Source organism: Neomonachus schauinslandi, chromosome 11 (assembly GCF_002201575.2).
Source record: "Neomonachus schauinslandi chromosome 11, ASM220157v2, whole genome shotgun sequence".
Classification (NCBI taxonomy): domain Eukaryota; kingdom Metazoa; phylum Chordata; class Mammalia; order Carnivora; family Phocidae; genus Neomonachus; species Neomonachus schauinslandi.
This window is the reverse complement of record NC_058413.1, coordinates 59,982,278-59,988,492: the sequence shown is the minus strand read 5'-3', so window position 1 is coordinate 59,988,492 and position 6,215 is coordinate 59,982,278. Positions and strand designations below refer to the sequence as shown.

Sequence of the window (6,215 nt, the reverse complement as noted above, 5' to 3'; positions counted from 1 at the left end):
TGTAGAGGCTGAGTGGGAGAACTATTTTTGCTTCACTCAATGGACCTATATCATTGCTCCTTTTCAGCCTCTGCCTTGGGGAAAATTTATATACATTTTGCAATACACATTTCAATCTTCTGTATGAAACTTATTTCTGAATCCTCAATAGATTGCAATAAATTGCAATAAAACATAATTGCAATAAAACTGGGAATAAAATAATTATTTGCAAATATTGAAGCCATGGCTGGCTTCATTCTTTAAGATTGCTCCAGTCTCTCTCTTGACCGAGGGTTAGCATCAATAAGAAGCACCATACTGTGTTGTAGGAAGCCTACAAAAGTAACAAGCATGGAATAGTTCACACAGTGTGTGTGTGTATATTATATATATATATATATACACATATATATTTTTATTGTATATATTTTATATATGTATATATTATATACATATATATGTGTGTGTGTGTATATATATATATCTCCAGAGCAAGACATACAAAGGACTCTCTCTTCTTCCAACCAATGACTTCCAACCAGTCATTGAGAAGGAAACCTCCTTCTAAGCTTAGGTTATTTACTTTTATTATGTCCCTAGGTCAGGAACTCTGCAGGACCACAGCATCTGATCTATTGCTAACATTAATCTGGGGGAGCCAGATTGTTCTGTAGTGATAACAGGGGAGATAAAGGGTATTGTGTAAATAAATTACACCTACCTGTAACTAAGCCTGTCTCCTGTCATCTATCCTTTGCTATATTTTTCTTTCTCAATAAATGGCTTCCCATCGCTTCTTGGCCTTTTGGCTAAGATCAAGTGTAGTATCTGTTCTTATCAGTTTAATAAATGGCTTCCTTAAGAGAAGTCAAATTCCAGAAAATTCTATGCAGTGCTTACTTTATATAAATAAAACGTAGTTAACATAATGGGTGTTGCTATCATATTCCATGGGGACTGTGTGTATCTAAAATGAGTTGGGAGAAGGGGGTGGGAGGATGGGTTAGCCTGGTGATGGGTATTAAAGAGGGCACGTTCTGCATGGAGCACTGGGTGTTATACACAAACAATGAATCATGGAACACTACATCAAAAACTAATGATGTAATGTATGGAGATTAACATAACATAATAATAAAAAAAATTAAAAAAAATAAAATGAGTTGGGAGGTTGTAAAGCATATGAAGAGTGGATGGACCCTATGACCCAAGCTTAAATAAGGTTTGAATCTCAGTCCAGCCATTTATTTCTTCTATGACTGGTGAGAAAATTATTCTTTCTTGTAACCTTAGGAAATAGGAGTAATATAGTCAGTCCTAAAGAGTTGCTGTAAGGCTTCACTAAGTAAATGCATGTAAAGCACCACCTAGTGCAGTACCTAGAACATAAACAAGTGGTTCTAACAAGTGGGAGATGTTGTTATACCCAATAGCAAATGGACTTTCTCATATAATGCTGATGGAAGGGAAATATTTCCTTCTGGATTTTTTTTTTTTAGTGTGTTTTAAGAGCCTAAAAATGTTATTTCTGTCCTAATAATCCAATTTCTACGAGTCTCGCCTTACAGAAATCTCACAGTATCACTTTCTGGTCTAAAATACCTCAATAGTTCCACATTGCCCTCAGGGTAAGGATCAATATCTAAAACAAAACAAAACCTTTAATTTACCCTTATGATCTTGCACCTGTTAATTCGTCAGCTTCATCACTCTTGTTTCACACTGGAATTCTAGGTTCCGGATATAATAGATGTCTCTCAGGCTCTCAGAGGAGCCATGCACACACATTTCCAGCTGACTAAACCAGCTTTTCCTTCCCCTCTTTACCCAAGCTCTTCTTCTCTTTAACTGCCATTCACTCCAGGAAGCCTTATCGTTAACTTTACCTCTGAGTTAGTTGCCTTGAAGAATCCTCTAGATTTCTATTTTGACACTTTTATTCTAGAGGCTATTCACTAGTTGATATCCACCTTAGGATATGAACATGGATTTTCACTTGTCATTGTATCTTCAATGCCTAGCATATTTGTGTTTATGACAAATGTTTCATATTTATTGAAGGAAGGCAGGAAATAAATCCAGAACAAAATGAAAAGAGCTCTGGACACTGAGACACCCATCACTGTGTTAGTTTAAAGAGTAAATAAATTTTCCAAGTAGAAAATGGGTTAAATAGTGATTTCCCACATTGTGGGCTACAAAGCCAGTGGATTTTACGTAAAAGAATTTATAATAGGGGTGCTTGGGTGGCTCACTCAGTTCAGCGTCCCACTTTTTATTTTGGCTCAGGTCATGATCTCAGAGTCCTGAGACTGAGGCCCAAGTGGAGCTCCACCCTGGTCGTGGAGCCTGCTTAAGTTTCTCTATCTCCCTCACCCCTTCCTCCCCCCACACCCTGCTTTCTCTCTCTCTCAAAAAAAAAAAGGAGTTTATAATAGCAAATAAAAATGACATCTATATTAAGTTAGAAAATAATATATAAAATTATGCATTCAGTTACCTCAATTATAAAAATTACATGTAAAAGAAATAGATTGGAAGAAATACTCTAAACTGGTATTGAATCTTATCTCTGGGCAGGAGGATAATGAAAGATTTAAAAATTTTTCATTCTATTTTTTTATATTTTCAAATGTTATAAATGAGTGTGTATTTGTAAGTTTTGTTGTTATTTTATAATACATTATTTTTTCTGTAATTGTCTTTTTGTCTTTAATATGTCTTGTACATCCTCAATTCAATACATATTTTATTTCCTTTTTTAATTTAAATTCAGTTAATTAACATAGAGTATGTTATTAGTTTCAGAGATAGAGTTCAGTGATTCATCAGTCTTATATAATACCCAGTGCTCATTATATCACATGCCCTCCTTAATGTCCATCACCCAGTTACCCCATCCCACACCCCCCTCCCCTCCAACAACCCTCAGTTTGTTTCCTATGATTAAGAGTCCCTTATGGTTTGTCTTCCTCTCTGATTTAATTTTGTTTTATTTTTCCCTCCCTTCCCCTGTGATCCTTTGTTTTGTTTCTTAAATTCCAAATATGAGTCAGATCATATGATAATTGTCTTTCTCTAATTGACTTATTTTGCTTACCATAATACCCTCCAGTTCCATCGACATCATTGCAAATAGCAAGATTTCATTTTTGATGGCTGAATAGTATTCCATTTTTTATATACACCACATCTTCTTTAACCATTCATCTGTCAATGGGCATCTGGGCTTTTTCCATAGATTGGCTATTGTGGACATTGCTGCTATGAACATCGGGGTGCAAGTGCTCCTTCTTTTCACTACATCTGTATCTTTGGGGTAAATACCTAGTAGTGCAATTGCTGAGTCAAAGGGTAGCTCTATTTTCAACTTTTCGAGTAACTCCATACTGTTTTTCAGACTGGCTGTACCAGCTTGCATTCCCACCAACAGTGTAAAAGGGTTTCCATTTCTCTGCATCCGTGCCAAAATCTGCCATTTCCTGACTTGCTAATTTTAGCCATTCTGACTGATGTGAGGTGGCATCTCATTGTGATTTTGATTTGCACTTCCTGGATGCAGTGTGATGTAGAGCATTTTTTCATGTGTCTGTTAGCCATTTGAATGTCTTCTTTGGAGAAATGTCTGTTCATGTCTTCTGCCCATTTCTTGATTGGATTATTTATTCTTTGGGTGTTGAGTTTGATAAGTTCTTTATAGATTTTGGATACTAGCCCTTTATCTGATAAGACATTTGTAAATGTCTTCTCCTATTCTGTCAATTGTCTTTTGGTTTTGTTAACACCTTCCTTTGCTGTGCAGAAGCTTTTCATATTGATGAAGTACCAATAGTTCATTTTTGCCTTTGTTTACCTAGCCTTTGGAGATGTGTCTAGCAAGAAGTTGCTGCGGCCGAGGTCACAGAGGTTGCTGCCTGTTTTCTCCTCTAAGATTTTGATGGATTTCTATCTCACATTTAAATGTTTCATCCATTTTGAGTATATTTTTGTGTATGGTGCAGAAAATGGTCCAGTTTCATTCTTCTGCATGTAGCTTTTATAATACGTGTTAACATTTTATTCAAAAGAAAAAAATGAGATTCAACACCTGGCAATAGGAAGTTCCCAGGGACTGATGAGTGAGGAACTTAAATTGTGCACTGGCAGCAAAGGCTGGTCAGCAGCAGCATGGATTAGTGTTTTTATTTATAAAGCTGCAATTTCCCCAAGCAAAATGGTGCATTCACTTGCTGATTTATACTCCTTGTCAAGGAAAGCCAAAGAGCGATAATTCTCTGATGTGAAGCCTTACTTTGGGATGATGTTTAGTCACTTCACTCCCAAAATACTTGATCAATTATATGGTACCTGTTGACACCATAGGACACATTTAAAATGAATGTCTTTCAGGCAAGAGAACTCCGCAAATCCAGTGATAGATACACTTTCTTTCCAGGTTCAAAGAACACTGACCTACACAGCAGCCTCCCCTCCTTGGCTTTGAATTAAGGCTTTCTGGGTGAATCATGGGGCTGGAAGGCCTCCAATGAGAGAGCTTGGATGCCATCTGTCTGTGTGATCATGGGTAGGGCACATCTCCTCACTCAGCCTCAGATTGGTCATTTGTAAAATGGAAATAAGTCATTAATCACATTATGTAACAGCTTATCATTTGACCCAGATGTGCTGCTGTCCATTTTAACTCTTTAAATTGTGAATTATTACACGAATAGTCCCCTTTCTGATAGATTCTCTGCTTTGTATCTGACTCTAATTCTGACTGATGCACTCGAGTCCTTGGGAACAAAACACCAGTCTTCTCTTTTGTCACTGGAGTGCCTTACACAGTGTTTGATGTATGAATAATGTTCAAAAAATGCTTGTGGAATTGACTCTACTTCATTGTCAACCAATCAATGGCACAATCACCAAATGATTGCTTAATTCCTATAATAAACAGGTCACTGTACTAATTCCAAGGTGAGAAAGGATAGGTCCTGTCCTCACAATCTATATACCATCAAGAAAATTGATACTAAACAAATAAATACAGATTGGAGGTGTGTTACATGCAGAATCACAGGGACATTTACTCTAGACCTGCCTGGAGGGAGTCAGGCAGTGCTTTCCTCGGAGATGGTTTTTAAATTGAGTCCTTAAAGATGAAATGGAATTCACCAGAGGAGAGGTTAGGTGTGGGAATCACTTTGGGGCTGATGGAATGGTATGTTTGAGAGTCTTGGTATGAAGGTTCATCCTTAGTGCTCTAGAAATACTCAGTTAGACTGTGAGTTTCTCAACAACAGAAATTGTATCTTCTTTGTCTTTGTGTTTTTAACGTCTATGTATATGTGTGTGTTATAGACGAGGAGTATGTGAGGGTGAGTTTGTGTACTATAGCAGAAGTTTAAGAACTATTTATTAAATGTTTCAAAGGTTTCAGATGCATACTAGAATACCCCCACCTCTTAAAATACAAAATTAGGAAGACAGGTATCCAGATTTTTTTTTACCAGATAGCAACCTTGAACTCTGTTATTGCTAAAATCCTGACTGAAACAGCAAATACATGATTAAAGTAGCCGAGGGACATGTAATTTACCTCTTCTTCTATGTATTCTGTGCTTGAATTAAATCATATTACCAGAAAACAAACTCCCTGAAGCATATTCCCATAGTCACCGACAAAATCATCTCTCCATGAAATATATTAGTATTATGCCTTTGGCTTTTATCAAAGATCATTATAATAATCAGCCTGATGACAAAACTTAAGCACCTTTTTTGAAGCCAGTGCTGACCAGAGGGCTCATTTTCCTCTTTAATACTCTTTGTATGAGGAGCCCTAGAACAAATTATTTTGCAGCTAAAATATGAACTCACATTTGCCTAATACAGTGTTTCTCAACCTTTTTTTTGCCATTATCACTCTTCCCTCAGGAGTCTTTTTAGACATTATTTTTTCTAATAATCCCTACCCCCACCATGACAATGTAATACCACAGAAATACTGTATATCTGTTTATGTACTGTTAACTTTAAAAATAAAATTGTCAGTTATTTTACCAGCAAAAATGGGTTTATTTGGGAAAGGCAGAGAATTGTGATTGGGGACAATCAAGCTATATAGCAAAACCATAGGCAAGTACAGATAAAAAGCAGGAATACTGTTTTATAGAGGGAATGGGGAAGTTGGGAAGACTGCTACAAACAAAAAGTCTATTTGAGCAAACTGGGAATTTGTGGTGTGGTGA

General features: G+C 36.6%; 1 pseudogene; it reads left to right on the top strand.

The window, feature by feature from the left end:
• Positions 1-771: 771 nt before the first annotated feature.
• Positions 772-887, top strand: LOC123326344 (annotated as a pseudogene).
• Positions 888-6,215: the final 5,328 nt, after the last annotated feature.